Here is a 27,387-nt window from a genome sequence, read left to right as displayed (position 1 = left end):
CGGAAGGAAAGAGGGAAAGGAGTGGTCAAGAAGCCTTCTGTCACTGCCATTTTCGGACATAGGACATAGTGGGAATCTACAGGAAGTTGGCCTTCTCCCAGTGTCCAATCAGGCAGCACATTGATCTTCAACATCCTAGCATACAAACCTGAAAAAACAAGATGATATTGTTTTAAATACCCAGTCTAGGCCTGTCGTGGTGGTGCATACCTTTAATCCCAGCACTCAAGAGGCAGAGGCAGGTGGATCTCTGTGAATTCAAGATCAGCTTGGTTTACCTAGTGAGTTCCAGGACTGTCAGAGATATACAATAGAGAGACCCTGTCTAAAATAAAATAAAATAAAACCCAGCTTAGGTTTTTATCCTAGAAGCTTAATATATCAACTGGCTCAGAAATCTTGATCCCAAAATCTTTTTTTTTTTTTTTTTTTTTTTTGGCTTTTTGAGACAGGATTTCTCAGTGACTTGGCTGTCCTAGAACTCACTCTGTAGACCAGTCTAGCCTCTAATTCATAGAGATCCACCTGCCTCTGCCTCCCAAGGTGGGACTAAAAACATGAGTCACTACCACCTGGCTGATCCCAAATTCTTACCCAGTTGAGTTGGGAACCTCTGTCTCTCCAATGAAAGTAGGTGAGTGCTGTGACACCTATATACATCATTACCCCAAAGCTGAAAACAGACAAAGAAAAGCAAAAAGTGTGTTACTTCCAGGCAATGGAATTATCTTTCAGCAATATAAAGAAATGGGCTGTCGTGCCATGGAGTAGCATGGGAGAGCCCTAATGTGTGTTGGTGAGTGAAAGAAACCTTACATTCAGAGGAGTTAAAGCTGAAAACACTGAGAACGTCCGTGACTGTGGGGCTTGGCTGAGCATGGGAGGGTGATGGGACACAGCAGTGTTAGGGCAGCTAAAGTCTTCTGTGGGATAATGCCATTACGCTCTTGTCAGGAGCTGTAGTGTGAGGAAGGTAGGTATTCATGAGTTTGTAATGTGCCCTTGACTGTAGCAAATGTATTCTCACAATGCAGAATAATAACTGGGAAAATGCAAGAGTTGTCGTGGAGGGAAAGGTAGAACATATGGGAGCCCTGTGCTTTTGGTCAGGTTTTCTGGAATGGGCTGGAGAGATGGCTCAGTTATTAAGACCACTGTCTGCCCTCCCAGAGGATCCCACATACCAGCAATGGTAGCTCTCAACTGTAACTACAGCTCTAGGGGTTCTGATGACGTGGTTTGGCCTTTTTGAGTACCAGTCACCCTTTTATTGCACAGACATATATACAGGCAAAACTCTCTCTCTCTCTCTCTCTCTCTCTCTCTCTCTCTCTCTCACACACACACTCACACACACTCACACACTCACAAAATAAAAATGAAATGGGTTAAAATAAAAACAAATCTTTAACATTTTTCAAAGTCTCCAATGCTCTAAAATATATACATTGATATCAAAGGGAGGATTTTGTGTTCATGTGTGTTTTGTTTTCAAAAGAATTGGAAATAAACTAAACATCGAAGTTTTTATTGCAGTTGGATTGGAAATTAGATGTAGCTCTACTTATATAAATATGTACATATATACATATACACACATATGTATAAATAAGATGGAGGAGGAGGCAGAAGGAACAATGCTGAGATGCCTTTTATTGCTGATTATTATTTAGAGAAGAGATGAAAGATAATGGTATTTTTTATACATAGTTGGAAATCAACATCTGCAGTAGAATGTTGACTATACTCTGTCTCCTGGTACCTGTTGGAACGGTGTGTGGTTTCCCATGGATTGTGGAAGATCAATAGTGTTTCTACAGCTGCCATGGGGTTCTGTGCAGTTCAGTTTGCTAGCTGCCAGCCCTGACAACTTGTGCGTTTTAATCAGTCCTTGTTCTGCATCTTGAGACCTGCCTTTTAGACGTGTTTGGAATGAGAGCCAACCACTCCAAGAGTTAAAAGAAGTGCATGGTCTCTTTTAGTTAAAAAAAAAAAAAGTTTCAAGTGAATTTCTAGTGTGAATTAAGGAGACTTACTTAGCCTGCCTTTTTAATCATTAAAGTGGCCTCTTAGAACTCCTGATTTAATGAAAAGATAAAAATGTTTTGTAATTAGCAGATCAAAGCACTGCTGGGGCTGGTGTTTACATTGTCAGTATGTAAATGAAACTTCTAAAGGGACTGAAAAGAATTTGTTTAATACCTCTTTAATTTTGTTTATGTAATTTCTTTGCTTAAAAATCTCTCCCCTCCTGCTCTTTGAATTGACAATTCTAAGGTAAACTTTGACTTACCACTCTCCCTTGTATCAGGGAGCTTTGCAGTATTAATTGTGGAGGTTTACCATACTTAAGTCAGATTTTCCCCTATCTTTAAAAAAAAATAGCATGATCTTGAAAGGTTGGCTCGACAACTCTAAAACATAAACGGATCTATTGATTAATACAGAAGAATTGGGTGTATTCATTGTAATCTTGCAGTAGGACTTGGGAATATTCTGTATAAATTAACAAGGGCAGTATGGCTTAGCTTGCTTAGCCTCTTTGGAATTACAGTGACAAGAATCCGTGTTTGTGAAGGATTGGTTCTATAATCTCCACCCCAAATTCTGAGGATGCTTACCTTGTCTGTTTAAAGTGATGTCAAATTTTCACATGATGATGTCTTAGTTACTTCTGTACTACCTTGACCAAACATCATGCCCAAGGCAGCTTATAAAAGAAAGCATGGTATTTGGGGCTTATGATTCCATAAAGTTAGAGTATATGACCATTATGATTGGGAGCTGGTGCAATAGAGTAGCTGAGAGCTTCCATCCAATCCACAACAGGAGGCAGATAGCTAATGTGGAATGGTAAGTGCTTTTAAAACCTGGAAATCTACCCCAGTGACACACTTCCTCCAACAAAGCCATACCTCCTAATCTTTCGCAAACAGTTCCATCAATTGGGACCCAAGCATTCAAATATGGGGTCTGTGGGGGCATTCTCATTCAAATCACCACATACAAAATAAATGCTATATAAATAATTATTAAATTGTATTGTTCAAGGAATAATAATAACAGAAGTCTATGTGTTAAGGGCACTACTTCATTACATTTTCTCTATTTTTTTAAAGCAAGTACTTACTAATTATTATATATGTTTACATGCATGATTGCTTGTTTGCACATGCCAGTTATTATGTTCGTTTGAATGTGTGTAAGTCAAGAGAGCAGCTCTTGGGAGTCAGTTGTCTCTTGCTACCTTATAAAACCTGGAGACCAGACTCAGGTTGTTAGGCCTGCACATGAGCTGCTCTACTCACCAGCTAAAGTTTTACCTACTATACTTTACTTAGTGTGTGTGTCTAAAATTATGCACATGGATGTACACATGCATACATGTGCAAGCCATTACCTGTTTGAAGTCATTCAAGGAATCACCATTACATATGTGGTGGGCAGGGTCAAATAGTTCAAAGCAAATTCATTAGAGAAATTGTTCAGGACAGTTAGTGCATCGTGGATGGGAGAGGGGCTCATGAAACCTCCGTACTTCCTGAGGAGCTGGGGTGAAGGTGTGCTGCGAGTGTAGGTTAATAATTTTCCTTGATGGCACAGCCACTGATAATTTGCCTATGCTCCAGTCAATAATCCACAGCCTGTGCTTGACCCGGGGACCTAATTAAACTCAGTCACAGAAGAGGTGAGCAGCCACAGGAAGGAGACACAGAGAGGGAACCTGCTGGCAAGATGGCGGGGGATAAGAAAAGGCAGTGGGGTAGAAAGACAAACACCATATATATATGTGTATATATATATACACACACACACACACATACATACATATATACATATATACATATATATATATATACACACACACACACACACACACACACACACATACACACACACGTGTGTGTGTGTGTGTGTGTGTGGCGTTGTTGGAGAAGGAAAAGAAGCCGCTCAAAAGTGTCTTGAGAACTTGTTTTCTTGAGTCTCAGATCATCAGTGGTGACTCCCACGTGGGACTGCATGAGAGGGGAAGGGGGAATTGGAGGGGTTCCATTGAAGAGTAGCTTCCAAAAAGATTTGTTCTGAGGTGCACACTGAACGTAATAGAAAGTTAAGTTAATTAGCAGCCAAGGGTTAAATGTAACTCGTGACTGTCTACTTAGAGCAGTGTATCTGGAAGTGGAAAGGAGGGATTTTATTCTTAACTTTTTTGTTTTGATGAGTTAACACTTAGTCTGTGCTCATAGTAAAGAGCAAGGAGACAGACCTGAATGGCCTTGTCACTTTGTGACGGGCATGCATGCCTGTGAATGAATGGGACAGGTAAGATGTGTATAATGATAGGCTGAGTTATGCCAGAGCCCTGGGGTCGAGCTCAGGCGACAAGCCAGGGCTCTCTATTTAATGGGCTTCATTAGCTTAACTGGAACGGGACCTGGTGTTCATTGTTCACCTCATGCAAGTCTAGTGAGATTTAATTAGTTCTATTTACACAAGGCTATCCAGACTGACATCTAAATCTAGCCTGTAGCCACCTCTGTCTGCCAGACTTATGGAAGAACAGGAGACAGAGCCGCACATGATGGCTCATGCCTTTCACTCCAACATTTTGGAGGCAGAGGCAGGTAGATCTCTGAATTCGAGGCTAGCCTGGTCTTGATAGTAAATTTCGGGGTCACCACAGCTGCATAGTGAGAAAAACCCAAAACAGAGCAAACAACAGCAAAAAGACAACCAACCATCCAACACCCCCTACCAGTTAACAAACAAATAAGCAGAAAATAAACAAAGACACACTAACCTCACGATAGGAAGTCCCTTCCCCTTAATCACCTTGGAGGTTGGAGGAGAAGGGGCCATGCCAATGGTCCTTGTTCCCTCAGTGGTTCGGGATGATGGAATGTTTTCCAACATCTCCTCTCATGTCATGCTCTTTCCATTGTCCCCTACTGGGCCCAATACAAGGTAGGGTTAAAGAGGAGACTGTCCTTGTCTAACACATGATTATCCTACTTTGCGGTGTCAAAGAAATGAAAACATGTCCTTATAATGACTCTTTTCAGCTTCCTATTTGTTCTAAGGATTTCCTATTTGTCAGGATTATTATTAGAATCAAGCTGTCCTGTTACGTGTACACTGTAAGTAGAAGTGTAGTAAACACAGTGCAGGTCATGTTGTGACTTTAAGTTGCCTAGTAGCTATATGTAAAAACATAAAGAGATACAAAGTTTGTGTCGTTGATTTAACTATTTATGTACACTTGTCTGTGTGTATTTGCTCATATGTGTGGGTACTAGTGGAGGCCAGAAGTGTCTGATAACCTTGGGTTTGAGTCAGAGGGGTTGTGAGCCATCTGATGTGGGTGCTGGGAACTGAACTTGGATTCTCTGGAAGAGCGGCCAAGTGCTAACTTCTGAGTGGTCTTCAACCTCATTGATGTATTCTTCTGAGTCAATGTTGTGTTCTGTAGCCTGCCATGATCCTTAAGCTGCAGCTGTCTACCTCAGATTCTCAAAGTGGTAGGATTGCAGGCTACCATACTGAGGTAATATGCATTTGTACTTATTTTGAGTCAGGTTCTTCTGTGGCTCAGGCTGGCCTCTCTTGTGGGTAGCATTCGATCTTCCCAATTGCCTATTTTTCTATTGTGCTATATCCTTATGACTCCCTTTCTAAGGAATTCCCTTTTCAAATGATAAGAATATAAAGACTCTCTCTTTCCCTCCCTCCCTCCCTCCCTCCCTTCCTTCCTTCTTTGTATCTAGATTCCTATTTGAAAGCATTGACTGCTCTGATATATTTTAGCAGGGAGGGATTTGATAAAGGGGATTAGGTGCTTAATATATCTTGAAGGGGCAGAAAGGGCAGGCTGTGGGCTGACTTTCTAGGAATGATACCAAGAGTAAAATCGCAGAGCTGGCCAGTCAAGGGAACTGCAGTCTCTGCTGTGAGAGGCTACCTCAGCAGCCAAGCAGCTGTTGAGGGTCTGTAGTCTGTTTGCTGGCTCCTTGGTGTGCCTGGACTCTATACCTTTGAAGTTGAGCACTGACTGACAGTACCACAGTGCTAGGAGCTCACCCGAACACAGGATTTACCTTTAGCTTTCGGATCTTTCCTAGTTGTCTGACTTGTAGCTGTCCTTCAGTTCACTGAAGGGACAGGATATGTTTTACAAACAAGTCTGCAGCCAGTGCCTACCTGGTTAGTGTTTTGGTGAATCGCTGCTGCCTCCAGAGTTGTAATTTTGCTGTTTGGTTTGGTTTGGTTTGGTTTTTCATGTTTCTCTGTAGTAGACCAGGCTGGCCTCAAACTCACAGAAATATGATGGTCTCTGCCACCAGAGTAATGGGACTAAAGGTGTGCGTGCCATCTTGCCTGGCTCTCAGGGCATGAGTATTAATAGGCGGGTTTACTTGATTGAAAGTTCTGTGAACTGAGATGGCACTTTGAAATGAAATCTATGTTTTCTTCTCTGCGGGATTTTTTTTTTTCCTTTTCTTCTCTTTCCAGGTCAGAGTCTCTGGAAAGATAAGAACAAATTATAATATTCCTGAATCTAACTTGATGACATCACGGTTTGAAAGACCGGAGAGTTCAGTTCCACAAATGCAGCCTGTCAGCGTTGTTCCTCTTGTTGAGTTAGTGTTTTCATCTCTTAATTGACGCTTTCGTGCTATGGAATGTCGATACCCTCAGCTAAAGGAAGGGAAGGTTAATTGTTTCTCCTGTTTTCCCTGGGTTACTAACTAGCCAGATCTAGGGATAAGCCATTGCAAAGAACGATGTGCTGTTCTGGAAGGGACAGGTAAAAGGTTGCATTGCTTAGACCTATTTTGGGAGAAGAAAATAGACATGGGACAATGTTGCAGAGCCATCCTGGGTCACAAGTTCACCATCTGCACCATAGCAATTCTTGGAGGAACTGTCCTCTGCAGAACATGTGGCATAAGTCAAATGCCGTCATCTCACAGTGGCTTCAGGGACCAGTTCCAAGATGCCCAACAGCTAGGACAGTCCAAAGATACTCAAGTCTTTATAAGTGGAATAACATTCCTGTGTAGCTCATGTATATCCTCTTGCATACCTGACTCATAACCAGGTTACTTTTAATACCTAACAGAATGTAAGTGCTATATATAGTTTTAAAGGATGCATTTCTAAGGAATATTGAATAAAAGAAGCATTCAGATGCTTAGTCCAGATCCTTCAAATTTTCTTTTGGCTTGCAGTTGGTTGAATCTGCAGACATAGAACTGATGTCTGCGACTGAAAACCCAGGCTCTGGAATCAAATTCAGCTAAGTCGTATTCATGCGGCTTTGTCTGAACTTGCAGATCTCCAGCATGTCTGCTGTTGATGAGCTTAGGGAAGGGAGTGGGCCTTTTTAGTGTGGATGAGCAGCAGTATCTTCACCTATTGGCTTGTTAGAAATATAAATGATAAGGCCATGGCTCTAGCTTGTTGATTCAGAGACCTGGGCATAGTGCTTCATACCAGCAGTCTGCCAGTTAATAAGTCCTCTGACATTAATAATTGAAATAGGGCTCAGTGTGCTCCTTTAAGGGGAATACTGGACACCCAGGTATCCAAGTCTATTCTGTATCACTCCAAACCAATGAACAAATGAACAAAATTCAACATGTTTTATGTCATTCGGCAAATCTCTTAGATTCAGTTTTTCATCTGTAAGCAGAAAAATACACAGTTTTGGCTTTATTGAGGTTTAAATAAGATAGATGGGTTCTGTCAGTGTGAGATGGGTTCAATAATTAATTACCATTGTTATTATGTATTATGTTTACAAAGGACATTTTGGAAGTTAATTCTCTGTCACCATGGTTAGAATTGTTAAATCTTTGTTTTAATCTATGTAAAAATTAACTTTACTTGAATGTCCTTTAGTTAGTTTGTATATTTATTTAGTTTTTAATCTGGTGCTCTGGGTGCCTGAACTCACTGTATAGACTAGGCCAGGCCCTGAACTTTCTGAGGTTTGCCTGCCTTTGCCTCTCAAGCTCTGGAATTCAAGGCATCTTGTACTATCTGGCTTTCCACTTGTGCGTTCGTTCGTTCGTTCGTTCATTCATTCATTCATTCATTCATTCATTCATAGTGCCACGTGGTGCTCAGGCTGGCCTTGAATTTGTGCAGTAAAGCAGCTCTGCCTCAGGGCCCAGAGCAGTTAGGCTACAGGGTAGTAATTCTACTCTGACCCAGGATGCAGCCATGGAGGAATTGGTAAAAGGATGGACAGCAATCCCACATCATCTTGAAGTCATCTTGCACAGCAGCCTACAGATACTTCCTTCTTAAGAAAAGTTTTGTTTCAAGTTCACAGTAATGATGGTTTCATTATGACTTTCTCACATGTATATAATGCATTTTTATCATTTGTTTCCCCCATTGACACCCCTCACGCCCTCTGAGACATTTCATTTTGTGTGTGCTTGTATGCTTTTTGAAGGAAAAACTGTATCTAGGGGTTGGGGGAAAAAAACCCCATTTGATTAAGAAGAGGCTTTGTAGCTTTTTGTTTCTTTGTGCTTTTAGGAATGGAACCCAGGGCCTGAAGTATGCAGACAAGTGTTTACTTTTACCATTGAGCTACGTCCCCAGCTGGAGGCTTTTTAAATGTTAATTTCCCTTCAAATAATTTTTAAAAATTAGCTCTTGAAATTTTTGTTGTTCCTAAAACTAAACAAGTGGAATAAGAAATCTTGAAGTTATTATTATTAAATAACTTTTAATTGACAGATATCTTTATACTTCTTGGAGTATAATGCGGTGTTTTGAAATGCTGATGTTAAGTTTATTCGCATATCTGCCACCTCATACACTTTAAAAAAAGATGTATTTTTACTTTATGCATATGAGTGTTTTGCCTGCATGGATATCTACACATACATACACACACACACACACACACACACACACACACACACACACACACATATACATACATACATGCTGCCTGTGTGTCAGTGGATGCCAGAAGAGCGTGTTGTATCCTCTGGAACTAAAGCTTGTTGGGAGCATGCACCCATGTGTAGACACACATTTCTGCTCCATTTTTCTCAAGCTGGAACTTTATGTAGACATTTGCTTTGTCTAAAAGATAATGGTCATTATCAAAGTGAGGAAACTTTTCAGAGGCCTGGAGTCACCCAATTACAGCCGTCTGTTCTACCATTAAATAGAAACACTTGTAAGCAATAGCTCAAAGTGATTTTTATTTGCAAAACTATGAGTTTTTTTTTTTTTTTTTGGTTTGTGTTATTTTGTTGGCATATCTACTGTTAATAATGGATTTATGTATTCTATAGCTGTATGGAAAAATGTACATTGTGGTGAGAAATAATTTGAATAGAATTAGATATTTAGAAAGATGAGTATGAGCCACTGTGTGGGTGTTGGGAACTGTACCTGGTGTTGTGGCAGAGATGCAAGTACTCATTACTGCTAAGCCATTTCCCCAGCCCCAGCCTTACATACTTTTTGTAGTGTGAACATTAAAAATTACTTTTTTAGTAATTTTAAAAAACAACTTCACCTCCTTTTTTTTTATGTTCCACATTTTTGTAAGATCATGCAACATTTGCTTTTTCATGTTCAGTTTATTCTGCTTTGTATACCTTGTAGGTCATTCATGTTTTTGCAAGTGAGGAAGCTTTCCCTTAAAGGCTAGTTGCCTCCTCCTCTCTTCCCCTCCCCTCTCTCCCTCTCCCTCCCCTCTCTCCCTCTCCCTCTCCTCTCTCCCTCTTCTCTCTCCCTCTCCTTCTCCTCCCTCCCTCTCCCTCTCCCTCTCCTCTCTCCCTCTCCCTCCCCTCTCTCCCTCTCCCTCTCCTCTCTCCCTCTCCCTCTCCTCTCTCCCTCTCCCTCCTCCCTCTCCCTCCTCCCTCTCCTCTCTCCCTCCTCCCTCTCCCCTCTCCCTCCTCCCTCTCCCTTTCCCTCTCTTCTTTATTTGTTCTCCATGTTATGACATGTGGCCATTCTGTGTCTTGGCTGTTGTGAATAAGGCTGCAGTGAGCAATGAGTGAGTAATGCAGGCATCTCTGAGACAGTGGACAAGGTTTCCCTGTTCTCTGTATCCTCGCCAACATTGGCCATCTTCTCGAGTTTTGAAAAGGCTACTTTAACATGTGAGGTACCGTTTCTGATATGCATTTCTCTGATGTTGAGTGTACCTCACAAGCTTCTTAGCCAGGGAACGTCTTAGAAATAGCTAGTGAGGTGATGGGTACACCCTCTCTCCTTTAATAATCATTTGCCTTTGCTATTGAGTTTAGTTTCTGATATATCTTGGACTTTAGTATACTTTAAGGTTTTTGCACATGTCTTCTTGCAGTCCACAACCTATTGCTTCGCTGTCACTCCCTTTACTCTGCAGACTTCTTTTCTGTTTGATGTAATCCTCTTAAACTATTTTCACTTCTGTCGCAATTGCAAATTATCACTGGAAAGGGAAAAGCTTTTGTTGGCAGGTAGGAAACTCACCTGTGTTTGTTAAAACTTACTAAAAATACTCATTGCCCAAGCCAAAAAGAACTACATGAAAGAAATTCATGTACAGAGGGAGGCTGTGTGTATGTGTGAGTACCTGTGGGGTCTTTGTTTTGTTCCTTGCTCCTGTGACTCACTCTCTCTCTGAGGCAGTGGCAGGCCTTCTGTTTGCAGTGAGTAAGAAGCACTGAGCTGTTCTCAGCCTTTCTTAACTTTGTTGGAAATACAGTCAGGCGGGCCTTGTGGAGTTAGTTCACACGTATGCCCGTGACTCATCTTCAGGCAGTGGCTTTTTTCAAGTTAAAACTAAAGGTCAGAGTCCTTAGTCCTTAACCCTGTGTTCTAAGTGGGGAGGGAGAATCAAAAGGAGTTTAAAATGGGGTGGGGGTGGGGGGAGAGAAAGGAATTTGGGAGGGGGCTGGATCTGGGCCAGTAGCTTTTTCCTTTTAAAGGGTTGTTTTTCAGAGAACAATCAGTATTGCTATGATTTCCCAGAATTGCTAACTTGAAACTTTCTGTATTTGACAATGCTGCTCATGGTAGTTGGGCTTTTGAAGTTTTAATTTTGTTTAAACGTTTCATCTCTTTATCATACCACCAATAGCAAACTGAGGGTTCTTTAATGTTTAGAGCGCTTTTCCCCATTCGTGCCATAAATGTTCATGCATGTAAATCTGTGTTGTTATAGACATGCAAAGAATCTTACATAAACAACAAATACTTTGTAAGTAATTAGCTTGAAAAATGTAAACAACTGTGTGGGTGCAGGAGAAATAATTTCCACGTTTCCAAGTGTGACGTTGGTGTTGGGCCTTACTGATTTTAGTTTTACTTTCATTGACATTAGAGACCAACACTAAAACACAAAATCCTGTTAGTCTTCAGTTACATTTTTTTACTACCAGGCTAGTAAGGTTGATGGGAGAAAATTGAGACTCTCTGACTTAATTCTTTGGAATTCTGTTGTCACTGTTTAAATAAATAAGGCAACTGCCGGCCGGCTGCTCACAGAGCTTTTGTCCCTGGTACAGATATAATGTCCTGGCATTTTTCATATTCTATTATCAAAGCCAAGGTCTAGAATTTTAAGTGGGAAGTTGGCACTAGAATAATAAAATGCCGGACAAAGCTCATCTGAAAGTCCAATAAAGTGAAATTACAGCATTGCAGAGCAAGAGAGTTCTGGAGCTAAATCCCACAAATTTGGGGATCTTCTCTATAAAGATGTTATTGTGTGGGGAGAGGGGAGGGGCGGGAGTTTGGGCTAGCTGGGGCATTACTGTGATCCCCAGATGAGCGGCCAGGGTTTATGTTTCTGTGAGGGAGGAAGAGTACTTGCTGGGAGAGGCCCATTGCATCATGGGAAGAAGCTCAGTTGAACTCATGATCCTTGTTGAGGACTGAGCAGGGACCTCGGCATTGCATGTGCCTTTCCTATAAGTAGGTGTTTTTGGTCAAATCCAGAACTGAGCTAAAGTAGCTAGAGGAGGTATTCCCAGAGCCGCAGAGGGAGAGTTGACTGGAGGTGAGCTCCTCGCTCCCCGCATCTTTCTAAAGCTGCGGTTCTGAGTGCTGAGGGCTCCAGCACATTCTCTCTGTGGAGTTTTATTGTAGCTTGATGTCATCAGCTTGCATACTTTCTTTAATGCCAAGCATAGTTCTAAATATGTCACAAAGACCCCCTGTGTCATTGTCCCTGTGTAATAGCTCTGAGCCTAGGGAAGCCTGGAGACATCTTGATCAGTGTCCTGATTGGGTAAACACCCAGTAGTTCAGAAGTGGACGTGATGACCATTCAGAGTGGGCAGAACTATGTTTTCTGAGCACTGAGCCACATTTTCAAGGAACAGCTTTGTGGATCTAAGTCAGTTTCTGCCTACTAGCAGGCATGCTGAGTATCTTCTCTGGTTCTCTGAGGCTCACTGTTCATAAAATGGAAGTAATATTTCTTTACAGAATTTGTTAATAGTACAGGGTTGTTGTTACTGATCTTACTAGGATTTGTGGAGTTTTTAGCTCTTGCTAGTATGATCCATCTATAATTTCCTCATTGATTCTAGAGATGGGCAGGAGAAGTTTTTCAGGTAAGCCCTAGTTTTTGTATTTTTCTCGTTTGCATCTTAAGCCCAGGATGGGATTCTGAGATCCTTGGTTGGAATCCGTACTCCAGCTTGCCTCACTGTGTGACTAAACTCTCTGAACCTTAGTTTCTTCAGTTCAGAAGTTAATACTGTACTTCCTGTCAGGGCTGTCGAGAGGATTAGATGGAGATACAGACAAGTTATTTGTACATAGCACGGGCTCAGTCAGCTTTAACAAGAGAGAAAAATGACCCTTTTTAAACAGAGGCTATTTCCCCGCAGGTAAAGGAATTTATTTGTTCTAATTTTTTGTTGGGATGGCTTTGGCACATTCTTTTCATTCTATACTTGTTGTATCCTCATTTGAAAGGATGTAGGTTCTGGTGTGTGCGCCCTGGGGCACCCTGGTTTGAAGTATGGATCTTGCAACTCAGTTTGGTGGAATTGACACAGCTGTCTGGCGAAGAGGGGCCCAACAGAAATGTTTTGAAGGACTACCATTGTGTGTGTATGTGTGTGTTTATTTTTCCCCTTTTTGTTTTTGAGATAGAATCTCATATAAGCCACCCAGGTTGGCCTTGAGTTGGTTTCTACCTGAGAGTGACCTTGACCTTGACCTTGAACTCTGGATCCCCCTGCCTCTACCTCCCACTTTATGGGATTACAGGCCCACACCACCATACCTAGTTTTATTTGGAGCCATGGCTCAAATCTAGGGATTTGCCACGCTAGGCATGCACACTATTATTTGAGCTACATCTCAGCCTGCCTGCCTGCCTGCCTGCCTGCCTGCCTTCCTTCCTTCCTTCCTTCCTTTCTTCCTTCCTTCCTTCCTTCCTTCCTTCCTTAACCCAAAATGGTATGAGAAAAAAACTAAAAGGAGAAAATAAAAAATTCCTCAATTTCTACTACCAAGAAGCCATTAATATTTACACTTCGTTACATATACTTTCCCTCACATTATTATGGAAATGAAAATATTCGGAAAAGTAGACAATTATAATAAATCCTTTGCATCAGTTTTCAGCTTCAGGAATTACTAGCTCATCATCTTGTCATTAATACTCCCCACTCAGACCTCATTTTTCTCCTTCCAACTGAATTAATTTTGAAATCATTCCTAGAATCTTACCATTTAGTCCACAGAAGGACCTCGGTTGCATATGATTTTGAAATGTTACTTATCAGAGCTTCTATCACCCACATCCTCTGTCACTCCAGGGCATATTGTGTTTATATTTCTAGTGACCGTATTTCTTATTAGCTAAGATTCCTGATTTTGGGACTGTCAGTGAGCTGCGTAGAGTCAGGACTGCAAGTCACCATCGTGAGTATTCATGAAGGCAACTCCAGATGAGGAATGGAAGTAAGAATATTTGTGGGTGGTTTGGGAATCGGGAGGTGGGTAGTAAATGTTAATAAAACTTGTCCTTCATCACAACAGAGTAAAGAGCTGTTAGCTTTACAAGATAGATGCCATATATTGGGCTATAGACATACTGGATTGCAAATCAGTTAACGTGTTCATTTAAAACTGTGTGTTACTGTTGGATACACTCCCACTGCCTTGGTATTCTTCTTTCTGTACATATGGGTAATGATGATAGTATGGCCAGGGATATTTTATTGACCACATTGTAGAATGCTTCTTGAGCCAAATCTTGACTTATACATTTTTGGAGTCCTAGCAAAGGAAAGGCAAACTAGTAAAGATGACTAACTAAAATCCCTAGTTCCATGTCGAAGGCTCAAGTTCACTCACCCAGAGTCTGGTGCAGAATACTCACCAATGTATTTAGTCCTCTTTTTGCTGGGGGTGACCCTCAGTTGGTAGCTTGGAGATTGTAGTGCAGCCAACTTCTAACCTTTTTAAAAAGTTAGAAATGGTGAAAATTTTGTGCTTCAAAGTTGAGGTATTTGCTAATTGGCTAAATGACTTATGTCAAAAAGTCTTATGGAAGAAACTACCACTTTCAATTCTTTTGACCTTAGAAACATTTATAGTTTGGATGTTTGAAGAAAAGACTTACCCTAATTTGAATCTTTTTAGCCCCATGTCTTACTATCTATTTTCTTAATTGTTTTTGAGCCTTTGAATGATAATATTCATTCTTTCTCGGCTCTGTTCTGAAATTGCAGCTCTTTTTTTTTTTTTCTAAAATAAGTTCACACTTTCAACAGTACTTCTAACATAGTATGAACCTATGAGTGACTTATTTCAAGAAGGTGTTGATGCCTTTCTAGCCCTAGAGGCAATTGCCAGGGTGTATTTTGGAGATAATTAACAGGACTGCCTTTGAGATTAGGAACATAGTAGCAGACTACCATGATCTATGAGTGTGAATCTAGCCTACTGTTTTGGGACATCTTCTCCTTCCCTTCTCCTTCCTTCCTTCCTTGATTCCTTCCTTCCTTCTTTCTTTCCCTTCCCTGATCCCTTCTTTTCTTTCTTCCTAATATTTTGAAACAGGATTTTTTTGTCTAGCCCTGTCTGTCCTGGAACTTAGTCTATAGACTAGGCTGGTGTTGAACTCGGGGATCCGCCTGCCTCTGACTCAAGTGCTGTACTACCATGCCTGTCTTTGTTTGTTTGTTTGTTTGTTTTTTAAGGTAGAGGGGTGTGCTGCTATGCTCAGTATCCATGTGTTGACCAGTCATTAGCCATTTGGTTATTTTTGTACCACCTGGGTCCCTGTAGTCAGATGCTCTCTGGTTGTCCACTGCTTTGGACCTCTAGTAGGCGTACACTCTAACATATTCAAAACCACGGCCACTTATTTTTCTCCCATGTCCAGAGCCACCATGAGTACTCCTATAGACACCTGCTCCTTTATTGCTTCAATCCTTTGGTCACTGATTGCATATGTTTTTGTTGAGGAACTGTGTTTCTATAGTGTGCCAGGTACTGGATACAGATCCAAATAAGGCAAGTGTTGTTCTCATGGAGTGTGAAGTCTGTTAAGAGTGTCTGTGTCTTACTTACAGGGATCACATATTTAGTGGGGCTTAGAGGGAGGTGAGAGGATTGTTTTTACTGTACATGCTAGTTATTATTTGAGTTTGTGGTCATATATTACTCATACTATTAGAACAAAGAGAAGATGTCTTGTGATAATTTCAAGAAGTGTGTGAAAACATCGGGAAAGTGGTTAATTCTATGGGGAGCAAGAGGTACAAAATGTTCCTTTCCTCCCTTCAGTGATGGAAATTGAACTCAGGCCCTTGCATATGCTAGACAAATGCTCAACCACACTGCTACCTCCCAGATCAAGGGAGTACTTTTTCTCCGTAAAAGATGTTTATTTATTGGACACGAGTGTGGGAAGTCTGAGGAGTTGGTAGGACTTGGTTTTTCTCCTTCCGCCATGCAGGTTCTGGGAATTGAACTCAGGTTGGTGTTGGGCTTTGTAGCAAGCTCGTTTACAGGCTGAGTCATCTTGCTGGCCCCAACACAGCTTTTTATCTTTGGGAGTAGAAAGGTCACATGTGAATATATGTTCTCTTGGCATTTGTGATATATTTGATGTAATAGATGTAATGTATGTGACATTCTTCTAAAGTTGCTATAATTGATGGGTTGATTTCCAGTGCAGGTGGGAAAAATTAAAATATTCCTGGCATGGTTACATAGCAGATGTGAACTGTGGTGAGCTGTCCCTCACATGCTTGTTATGTGGAAGGCCACCTAGCAGCATCATTAGACTATGTGAGAGCCTGGGCAATGTCTGTAGCAGCAATCCTCTAAAGTGAATGGTTAGGTTACTTAGTCTAGGGGTTCTGAAACCCTTCGTTTTGGGGGCTTTCATGGTGTGTGTGTTCTATTGAGGGCAGAGCTGCATGACATGTTACTGTGTCTTCTTCATCCCTCCCAACTTTAGAGCCCAAGTGTGTTGAAGCCTGAATGGATTACTGTACAGACTGACCAGGAACTGGAAACTTGTCAACAGTAAAGGATGCTTAGCAAGCTATCTGTGCATTCCCCCAGTTGATGGGAGAAAACTCTGTGCCAGGAAAAAAAAAAAGTAATGAACGACTGAGTTTGTTTCTCTAAGTGGTAATACCATGGCAATAGCATTTCCGGAAGTTGCCAGGTGATTTTTCTTTTTTTTTAATTCTGTAACTTTTCCTAGATGAATGATGGGCATGCAAGATGAAGTTTGTGTAGAAAGTGGCCATATCAAGTGCCATCAGTGCTGTGTGGTATTCCACCCCCCCTACCTTTGCCTATTGGGAGAATAGATGGCTCAAGGGATTAGTGATAGGAAGTGGAGGTTTTCACATTGGTTCAGATTTGACCTTAGTCAGCGATGCTTGAATTTCAGTACTGTTTAATAGACATTAAAAGAGTCCACTTTTTTGATCCACTTCCAGTGGATAAATGTCCATAGTTCTCTAATGCCGTAGTCGCAGAACTAATTGGCAGAATTGAATGATTTAAGAACTTTACTCCTCCTTTGCTCTCAGAAAAATAGTTGGTTGTTGTTTAAATCAGAATCTCAGAGATGCCTGGGGTTGTTCTGAGGAAGTTTGAGCAAGCTAGCTTTTGCAGGCCTTACTTTGTTGGGAGAAAACGGTATGGTGGGAGACTGACTGCAGGTAAAGCTGGAGAAGAGGCCACTTTCTGCCTGAGAGCTGGCGGCCTCACACTTAGAACTGGTGCACTGTTTCCTAGACACACTGACAAACACTGGCGTCATTCATTGTCTAAGGCTCCTCCACTCTTTATTCTGTGATCAAATAAAGGGAGGCTGGGGATGATTTACTTTCTGCCTCCCTGTTTTCCCTCCCCGGAAAGAATTTGAGAGCGGAACGATTTTTATGACACCCTACTTTTGATTGATGCAAGAGACTTTTGCTCAAGTGAAGTAAGTAGTGTTTAACATTTTACTCTCAGTAACTGCCGGGCTTGATTACGCTGTATTTATAGAGCTTCCAGGGAAGGGCGTACTCTCAGGGAAGATATATTACCTGCTAATTTGTTTGCTGAAAGATGGGCCCATATATTTCGAATGATGACAGATCAGAATATTTGGCTAAATGTATCAGTCAGTGTCTCATTTTTCAAAGCAGGAAAATTCCAGCATGTTGCTGTAAAAAAAAAAAAAATGCCGTGCTGAAGATAGATTTTGCTTGCTAAGTTTCTGCCCTGGCTATGCTCATTCTTTCAGTCAGAAATGCCTTTCCTAAGTTGTATCCTGACTTCGGTAATGAGGACTTTGGAGTGATTGTTTTATAAGTTCTTTTTGTCATACCTGCAGCGGGGGATACCTTTTCTCTTAGCGTTGGTTATTAACATGGATAGAAGGTCAAATGTGAAAGTCTATAGGTCTGGTCTGACCTACCAATAGCCCAGAGAGATAGACAAGGCCGTCACTGGAAGGGGAAATCTGGAAAAACAAAGGCAAACTCAACTGATTGCTTTGATTATAAGAGGAATAAAAGACGTGCCTGGTTGGATGTGGTGGCTCAGATCTTTAATCGAAGCACTGGATTGAGGATAGGCAGAGGTAAGTTTTTGTGAGTTCGAGGCCAGCCTGGTCTGCATGGCAGGAGTTCTCCACCAGCCAGGGTTTCATAATCATATCCAGTCTCAAACAAAACAAAACAAAACCTTTAGTTATAGCTACAAGTTAATCTTAGCACCTAAAGATACTACTATTCTTGATGCCCCCTTGGACATTTGTTGATCTACCTCTCTCCCAGAAACCCAAAGAATCCAGAACTATATTTAATTTGGTTTATCTAAACAGACTGCCAACCCAAAGTCAGGAAAAGGCTGTCTTCAGCTCTGATTGGCTAAACATGTCATGCCATATCTTCCTCATTTAGGGGTGTTGCTTACTGACAGCAAGGTTGGAGTCTTCACTGTAGCTTGTCTGGCTATTGCTCATGAACCTAGGGAAAAGGATGTCTAGAAATGTTCACAGATAGGATTCCAGGCAAACCCACAACATTGCTTCTCAGTAACATGCTTCTTCAGACTGCACATGCAATCTGTATGTTTAAAGGCTGTTTACGTATATAGTTGATCATAGCTGGTAGGTAAGTTTCCTCTCTTGAGCTCTTGGAAACTTTCCCCAGACTATCCGAGGGCTTTGTGAGGCCACTGTACTTCTCAGCTTTGGCGTCTAGGATCCCAGCTTCACTGGGTAGGTGTGGAGTGGTGTTTGCTGGAAGGTGTTGCTTCAAGCACAGTGTAAGTAGAGTGAAGACAGAACTTTTCTGTGGCTCAGTGGTCCTGCACTATGGGGCTTCGTGTTAGTCATCATTTAAAACGTTTCTTCAGAAAATAACCTACTGTACCACCTGATGAAGTTTTAGGGAAACCACTTACTCGTTTCTATTTATACAATGGAAAGATAGGCCCACTGAAGCTGTTATCCTAAAGATTATTATCATCTTAGAAAATCTGAATGAAAAATTCTCTCTACCCAATCTGAATACCATCATTGAGTCATATTACATGTATAGGCAAGAAGGGATTCTTTGAATGTTAGAAGTGCTGGGCTGGTGAGATGGCTCGGTAGGTAAATTCCCTTGTGTAGCACTGAGGTCCATCCCTGGAGGAGCTCTTGGTGGAGGGAGAGCAGATGGATGGACACTGAGACTTCTGCAGTCTCCTTGGCTGCACCTTCTGCAACACTTGCATTCAGCCATATTTTCTATGGAACCATCTTTGCTGCTCATTTGGTTTTACAAGTAAAATTGTATATCCCTTTGTGTGCTAGTTTGGATAAAAAAAGTTTTGTCCTATAACGCTTTGGAAAGTTCAGGTTTCCTGTAACCTATGCATGTGTGAGGGCTGCCGGAGGGTGGTATTAGTGGGAGCGGTGCTGGGTGGGAGAGGTAGGGGTGGCAGAATCCAACCACATGATAACACTTCATTTCTGTTGCTAAGCTGTATTTTTGTTGTTTTTATGTAGCCAGTCACTGGAAAATTTCACAGATTATTAAACTTTTTCTGGAAGGCACAGAACCATTTAGTATACAGACCAACCCCTTTTTACAAGTGTTACTCTGTACTATATTGTAAATATTGACATTCATGGCTTTGTATGTCTTCTCAACAGTAAATGTAATTAAATAACACATGGGAAAACATCACATGTAAAATCCTCACAGGAAGAATATTGAAATCCTTCCATCTGAATTTGTGCTTAGCAGTCTCTCCTCTCCCAACCCGGATCCCCCCTGCACTTGTTTGCTCTAACCTGCCAGCCTCCCCAGCACACAAAGCAAACAATCTTTAAACCAAAAAAACTGCTTTCTTCAAAAGGATCAGAGAAAGTTAATTGTAGTGATGTGCAGCAGGCGGGACAGTTGGAGCTGTTGGCCTGTCCCGAAGCCTACACGAGGTTCTTATTTCATAAGCAAAGATGATTTGCTTTTCTCCGTGTACCATATGGTTTTACAACTGCAGAGATCAAACAGATTTGTGGATATAAACTTTAGTTCTGTGCTTAACTATTTGAGTTGTGTGGAGATTTTCATAAAGTGCTTGGTTCACTGATGCCAATTAGGTCTGTTAGCGTCAAGGATCCCCTGTAGGTTCTGTAAGCAACTATGGATGGTGGTTTTTATTTGCCTTGGGCTTTAAAGATAGCTTGGAAAGGAAAATTGGAAAACAAATTGTCAACTAGAATGCGGTGATTTTTTTTTTTTTAAATAAAGCCAATGATTAAAACCAGCCATCATTAGCATAGATAAGTTCTGGGTCTATTCAGGTGGTCTCTGGAAAGGCTTAGTATTTTCTCTTAAAGAAGTGTCAATTATACTAATTTATTTGGGGGATTAATTATTTTGGGAATAGTCTTCAGAATTAAGGATGAGGTTTTTTTTCTTCTGATTGCTATTCTTTAAAGGGGGAAAGACATATAAAGTGTGCCAGTGACTCCCTTCATGTCTACATCTCCAGATGAGTGTTCTGAACTGCTGGCCAGTGTTCCCCTCCTTCACACAGTGCTCGTTTTATGTAATGGAGTTATAGGGTTCCTGTGCCCCTGGTTTTCAGTAATGTTTTTTCCCCCTATATTTGTGAGAGGGTCACATGAAGTACAGTCTGACCTCAGACTTGCTATGTAGTGGAGGCTGGCCTTGAACCTCTGAGCCTCCTGCCTCTAAGCTGGGAGGGATCATTTACAGATGTTTGCCAATGAGCCTGGCTTTCAGTTATAGATATTAACAGATAGCTCTTCTTCTATTACTCTCTCTGCTGTTGTGACAGGACATCTGACAAAAGCAAATTAAGGCAGAAAATACAGTGCAATAAGACATGGAAAGAAATACAGTCACCAGTACTAGGAAGAAAATAAGTCATCAGGGTCAGAAAGGAAATACAGTCATCAAGACCAGGAAGGAAATACAGTCATCAACAACACCAGGAAGGAAATACAGTCATCAACAACACCAGGAAGGAAGTACAGTCATCAAGACCAGGAAGGAAGTACAGTCATCAAGACCAGGAAGGAATACAGTCGTCAAGGCTAGGAAGGAATACAGTCATCAACAACACCAGGAAGGAAATACAGTCATCAACAACACCAGGAAGGAAGTACAGTCATCAAGACCAGGAAGGAAGTACAGTCATCAAGACCAGGAAGGAATACAGTCGTCAAGGCTAGGAAGGAATACAGTCATCAACAACACCAGGAAGGAAATATAGCCATCAAAACCAGGAAGGAATGCAGTCTTTCAAGGCCAGGATAGCACAGCAGCAAGGTTGGGTCACGTAGTACCTATAGACTCATGTACCTATTCCTCCTTTATTCATCTGAGACCCCAGAGCATGGGGTGATGCCATCCACATCCAAGCTGGGATTTCTCAGTTAGAGCTTTTTGGAAACTCCTTCATTAATACATCCAAAGGTTTATCGATATCCTAGGAGGCTCTAATTCCCATGGAGTTGACCATGAGAGCATGTACTGCATCCATGCTACAGTCCTTCAAGCTTGGGTAAAGATAGAGTCAGGGAGATCTCCAGGACTCTCATTTACAGCTTCTCGTCTGCTGAAGTGTTCTGGGAACGCCTTGTATATATTTTGTGCAGTAGCCATCACATTTGTGGTAATTAATTATTCAACTTGAATTTACTGGGTGTTTCTCCTATTTATATCTGTCTTTAACACTTCAAAAATTGTTTGTCTCATTTTTGTACTTTCCCCAGTTCTAGGCACACACTGGGTGTGCAGTATATGTTGAATACATGACAGTATTACTGTATTACTGTAAACCATGCTTAGTATATAAAAATATAACCACTTTTGATAGTTTTTCTATAGAGTCTTCCAAAAGAGTGCCTCCCCCCCCTCTCTCTCTCCCCCTCCCTCCCTCCCTCCCTCCCTCCCTCCCTCCCTCCCTCCCTCCCTCCCTCCCTCCCTCTATCATTCCATACCTTCTGCTCTCTTGAATTCAGATCTGATGCCTTTGTATCCAGATTAATCCTGATTTTCTTTGCTTTTCTTTCTTTCATGTCATCTTGTACATGCCAGCTATTATTTTGCTATTTCCCCAGGCTTATAATTCTATAATGCACAGCAGGAAGAAGAGATAATAATGAATTTCTCCATAAGCCTTTCAGTATGTTTTGTCTTTGCTGGTTTGGAGTGCTGCTCAAGACTGTATGGAGTACAGAATGTACAGTGAGCTCTTAGAAATCATACCTTTCAACTTTGCTCATTTTATATCTGATGAGGTATGGGGGTGGGGGGAGGGTCACTTGGCTTTGCCTGAGGTGAAATTCAAATTTGGTTAGTAGACCCAGTCACTGTCCCTCACTTCTTTTCTGCTATAAAACTTTTGTGTTTGGCAGGAACTCAGTTGTCTTGTTTATCAAAATTTTTTGTGCCTATTAAATATTCATGAATGACTGCTCCATACACGTGATTTTATGCTCCCCCAAGGAACAGCAATAACAGATATTAACACTGATAGCATGAACTGTCTCTCTGTGTAACTCAAGTGGATATGTTATCCAGATTGAAGGATTCAGTGTAATGCCTTTGAGGACATAGTGCATTGGCCACACGCTCTGCTGTAGAACACTCTGTCACCAGGCCTGTCTGTCTGCCCCATAGAAGATGTTGAGCCTTGGTACAGATACCATCATTCAATAAACTCAGCAATGTATTTGTGGGCAGGGGATTTGGGTAAGTTAAAGTGGGATGCGGCACCTACTTCCAAATAATGAAAAGGCATTTGATTGTACTTGGGGGCGTTTTTCTTACTTTTTTTTTTCACAAGTAGAAACCATTTCTTCAACCCCTTCATATATAAAATTTGGGAACAAGAATGTTACTTGACTACACAGGCTTCAGCCTGTTAAGTGGAGCTTTGTTGGTTTTATGTTGCATATTAGTAACAGATTGTAAACATGTCCCATCTTTTAAAATTATGGTTTTTGTATTGTATGTGTATGAGAATTTTTCGCTTGTGCGTGTGTTTGTGCATCAGGCCTTAGATTCCCTGGAACTAGAGTTACAGACAGTTGTGAGCCTCCGTGTGGGTGCTGAGAGAGCAGCCTGCGCTTAATGTCTGATCCATCTCCCCTTTTTTCTCATTTCATCTTTTAAAAGAAGTAAAAGCATGTTTTCCAAAGGAGTATCTTTTACTCTCTTGGTTTTTAAGGAACACAAGTATTTCCCAAACCAGAAATACTAATATCAGTATTTAAAAATAGAATCATATTATAATGTCCAAGAACTGTATTTTTTGCACAACGTTACTTATAATCAATGCATTAGGGAAACTGGCAGAAGAAGAGAGCTCTCCAGGGATCATATCCCTGCCAGCTAGAATGGAGGAGAGTGGGATAACCCACTGTTCCCTTCAGCCCATTGAGGGAGAGACAACAGGGAGACCTAACGTCTCCCAGTTAGGTAGCGGCGCCCTCAGCAGAGTGTACGGATTCTTTGGAAAGGCATTCTTTCACTCTGTTTGCAGTGGCTGCAAGCTTCAAGTCCAGAAACGTTTTCAGTCATGGTTCCAGTCTTGTGGAGGTACAGCCTGCCAACGAAAATGAGGCCGACAGATAGATTCCTCAGAGTGGGTAAAAATGAATGTAAATTGGATTTGCCAAGTGATATTCCAGGCCTGTCTTTTTCAGGCAGAGGTTGTAAAACTACCCTGTACTTAAAATTTTCCTGGGAATTTGTTTTAAAAGGCAGCTTGCTGATCTCTAGTCCCGACTGAGTCAGACTCTGGGGCTCCAGAACACTGTGCTTCATACAAGCATGCGATCCTAAGATGCCTGGGTGCTGTTGCATGGGAAGCATGCGATCCTAAGATGCCTGGGTGCTGTTGCATGGGAAGCATGCGATCCTGAGATGCCTGGGTGCTGTTGCATGGGTAAGACCCTGTTTTGAGGTGGCAGTGTTGATTTACATATATGGTGCCAGTGAGGTTTAGGCTTAGTGCGACTAGAATGTTATAGATCACTGTTAGATTGGAAAAGGTCCTTCCTCGGGACCGGTTATGTGGTCACATCTACAGCAGATGATTAGTTACAAAAACCACTTTGTTTCCCAAATGTGTGTTTCTGGAGATGGTAAAAGACAGAGCTTTCCTCACTTTTGCCCCCCCCCCCATTTTTTTCTTTTCTCCTTTGTCTTTTTCTCTCTCCCCTCTTTGTCCCCAGTAAAACCTGTTACATGTGGAACTGCTTTGATCTGGTGTGCTATGTTCAGACGTGAGCTGCTGTTCTAACACATCAATGACCTCTCCAGGGTCTGGTGTTTTCCTTGGCCCCCAACTCAAGTGATTTTCCTCCCAATCATTTTCTATGTGTTGCCTCCTGATTCCCCTGAGGAATGGGAGGAAGCCCAGAGCTGTACAGTAAGACCTTGGAGCTTTCTCTCCTCTCCCCTGTGTCGTTCCTACTGATTCTTTTCTTTCCTTTGGTCCCTGCCCTTCTCTCTTTGAAACACAAAGCAGACGCTATTACAAATGCTGAGGCATTGTTACTTCCAGGTTAAAATACTCTTGCCCACGTTTCTCTGTCTAAACAGTGGCTATTTTCCATAGACGGTTCATGGAGTCTCCTGTGTTTTCCTTAGCTGTTTTTCTCTGTGCTGGGACAGATGTGGTACCCAGATAGTCTTGCCTGTTCCTTTTAATAAGATAAAACCTGAGTTCGGTTAGGGAAAGGAGCTCATTGTGAAGATGTGCACTGGAACATACAGAGTGAAAAACTTGGACCAGGGGGTGGGGGGTTGAGGGTGGTGATGGTTCCAGGGACCAGTAATTGCAGCAACTGTGGCAGCACTGCTGCTGCTGCTGTGGAAACGCCACACACTAAGCAACATTTTTAAAGAACATTAACACATTACATTTTTATAAAATCGCAGTCAGACACCTTGGGCATCACCTTCATTTTGTAGATGAGAGGAAGCAGGACCACAAAAGAATGACCTAGCTAGCTTAAATCAGAGAATCTGACTTTAAACTCAGAGCTTGTCGACCATATTCTCTATGCTACTTATTTGTTATCTTTCCAAGTTGGCAAGTAAGAGTGCCTGACTCTACTGGAGGATGGTAGGCTGGGATAGGCGCATGGCATGGAGCTGGTTCATCTGGGGGAAACACTGGAATTGGAGGCAGGGGGTTGGGTATGTTTTGGTAGCATAAACAGGTCGAGGGGTTGGAAAGGCAAAGTGCCAGGATAGTAATACCCCTGGACTCTTAATTGCAGGTGCAAGCGCAGGCCCTGGAAAGGTAGGGGAAAGTACACCTCAGAGATAGGGTCATGGGGGCAACTGGGATCGCTGTCCATGCCTGCGTGATCTTCAAATATCACATTGGTAGCTAGCTTTTTTGTTTTGTTTTTTCTTAAAGGCTTATTTCAAAAAATACAAATTTGAGCATACTGTAAAGAAATGCCATTTTAACAATAAAATGTTAGACATGGTGCACTTAGTATATCCGATAAAAGTATAATATTTTCACAGCAGCTACCAGTGAGAAAGGGCAAATGAGCTCTTTAGTTAGAAAGTTTCTGTGTTTATTCGAACTTTTCCCTGGATTTTCTTATACAATACATATTTATGTTTCAATTTTTTTTCAAATATCATGCCCTATTTGTACAATAAGTCGTGTAAGAACTTAAACTTTATGCTGGTAAAATGGCTCAACAGGTAAGGGGACTTGCTAGCAAGGCTGATGACCTGACCTCAGTTCCCTGGTCCTACGTGGTAGAGGGGCAGCTCGCTCAAGTTGTCCCCTGACTTCCATAGCGCATGCACACCTCTGCACTTAGGCGTACATATTAAGTCAGTGTAATTAAGACAAAAGTAACAATTGAAAGTGCTCTGTACCTTCCAGGATTTCTCAGAGCAAAAGTACTGTTTGGTGGATGGCTCCATTTTAGTAGAATAGAGTTAATCAAATAATCCAGTTATTTTCCAAATTCTGAAAAAGGATTAATAAAAATAAAATTTTTGAGGTATATCTCTGAATATGTATCTCTTACATCTGTGTGGGTGCTTCTCTTACCATTTTTAATATCTTATTAGATGATAAAAGATGTGACGTCATTTCTCTGTTTGTCCTATTTGTAGATACATGCACTGAATAAAAAAAGTTGTACCAGACCAAAAATGAAAAGGGAGGGAGTATCCTCTCAGTTCTGTGGCTTCTCTCTGAGGTTCCCTGGAAAAACCCACACAGCAATCTGTCATTGGAAATTACTTTTAACAATCTATTGGCTGACAGTGGGGATGGGATTGTCCTCCAGTTCTTAAAACAATTGAGATCACAGATATGTTTGCTTTTCTGCATTTCAGTGTTATTTCTTATTTATTTCTTGGTGCCCAAATGGTTTTTTTTCCCATTGGATTCCTTCAGTGCTCAATGGAGCTATTTTGAGACAGGGATATGACATAGCCCACACATATCAGACTCTCAACAGAGCCAAGTCTTGAACTTCAATTTCAGGCATGTGTGACTGCAGCAAAGTTTCATGCTCGTGGGTAGCTGATGCTAGGAGTGGGGAGCGGGTGTGTGGGTGGCCAGTGGGCACTCTCAGTTTGGAAAGTAAGGGAAAGGTTTAGAAAGAGATCACAATCTCATTCATATATATATATATATACATACACACATACACACACACATATACATACATACACAATGACACAGGATTCAATGTAAGATTTTTAAATATGTGGAACAATTTGTGTTCAAGAATTCAAAGGTTAATGAATAAGAACAAAATATACTGGTGTGTGTGTGTGTGTGTGTGTGTGTGTGTGTGCATAAACCTAACAACAATAATAGCAACACAAAAAAGAAGCACCCAGAAATACCATGGGACCAAGAACTGCCATACATTCTGGGCACGGAGTCAACTCCTTGACTGTGCAAAGACCTCAGCTTTTCTACTGTGAAGCCTATGCTAAGATAGCTCACAACACTGTTGTGAGGACAAAGTAAATAAAACGCTGGGCCCTGGGCCTAGCCTCAAATTCCACTTCTAAAGATTTAAAGCAGGGCTAATCCATGTCTGAACTCTGAGGAAGCTGAGCTTGAAACCACTCTATTTCTGACACTGGTCTAAGTCAGAAAAGCTGGCCTCAGTTTAGGCTCCAAAGGTGATTTGTGGGGTCCGTTAGAGGGCCACCAAGATGCCGCTGTCCACACGGAAGGAGGCTGGTAGAGAAGGCCAACTAGCACCGTGCAGCCTCTAAAGCTTCACAGCACCCTTGCTGGTGCTCTGTGACCTGCTGCTTATCCTAGTTATGGTCGGATTAAACTGGTTAGAATAGAAGAATTAAAACAAATGATGACTATCATTGTTTCCTCCAGTTGTTCACAGTT

At 41.5% G+C, this 27,387-nt stretch overlaps 1 protein-coding gene and 1 long non-coding RNA gene across 6 annotated transcripts in view; both read left to right on the top strand.

Annotated features, from left to right (window-relative positions):
* Positions 1-27,387, top strand: part of Mllt3 (myeloid/lymphoid or mixed-lineage leukemia; translocated to, 3) — a 263,483-nt gene that overhangs the window by 37,877 nt on the left and 198,219 nt on the right. The window lies entirely within an intron of this gene.
* Gm34232 lies at positions 468-26,830 on the top strand. The gene is made up of 2 exons (XR_390698.3): positions 468-12,584; positions 20,806-26,830. It is a non-coding gene; the product is annotated as a predicted gene, 34232 (long non-coding RNA).

Source organism: Mus musculus, chromosome 4 (genome assembly GCF_000001635.26).
Source record: "Mus musculus strain C57BL/6J chromosome 4, GRCm38.p6 C57BL/6J".
NCBI lineage: Eukaryota > Metazoa > Chordata > Mammalia > Rodentia > Muridae > Mus > Mus musculus.
Note: the sequence above shows the minus strand (reverse complement) of the source record. Positions and strands in the feature narration are given on the sequence as shown.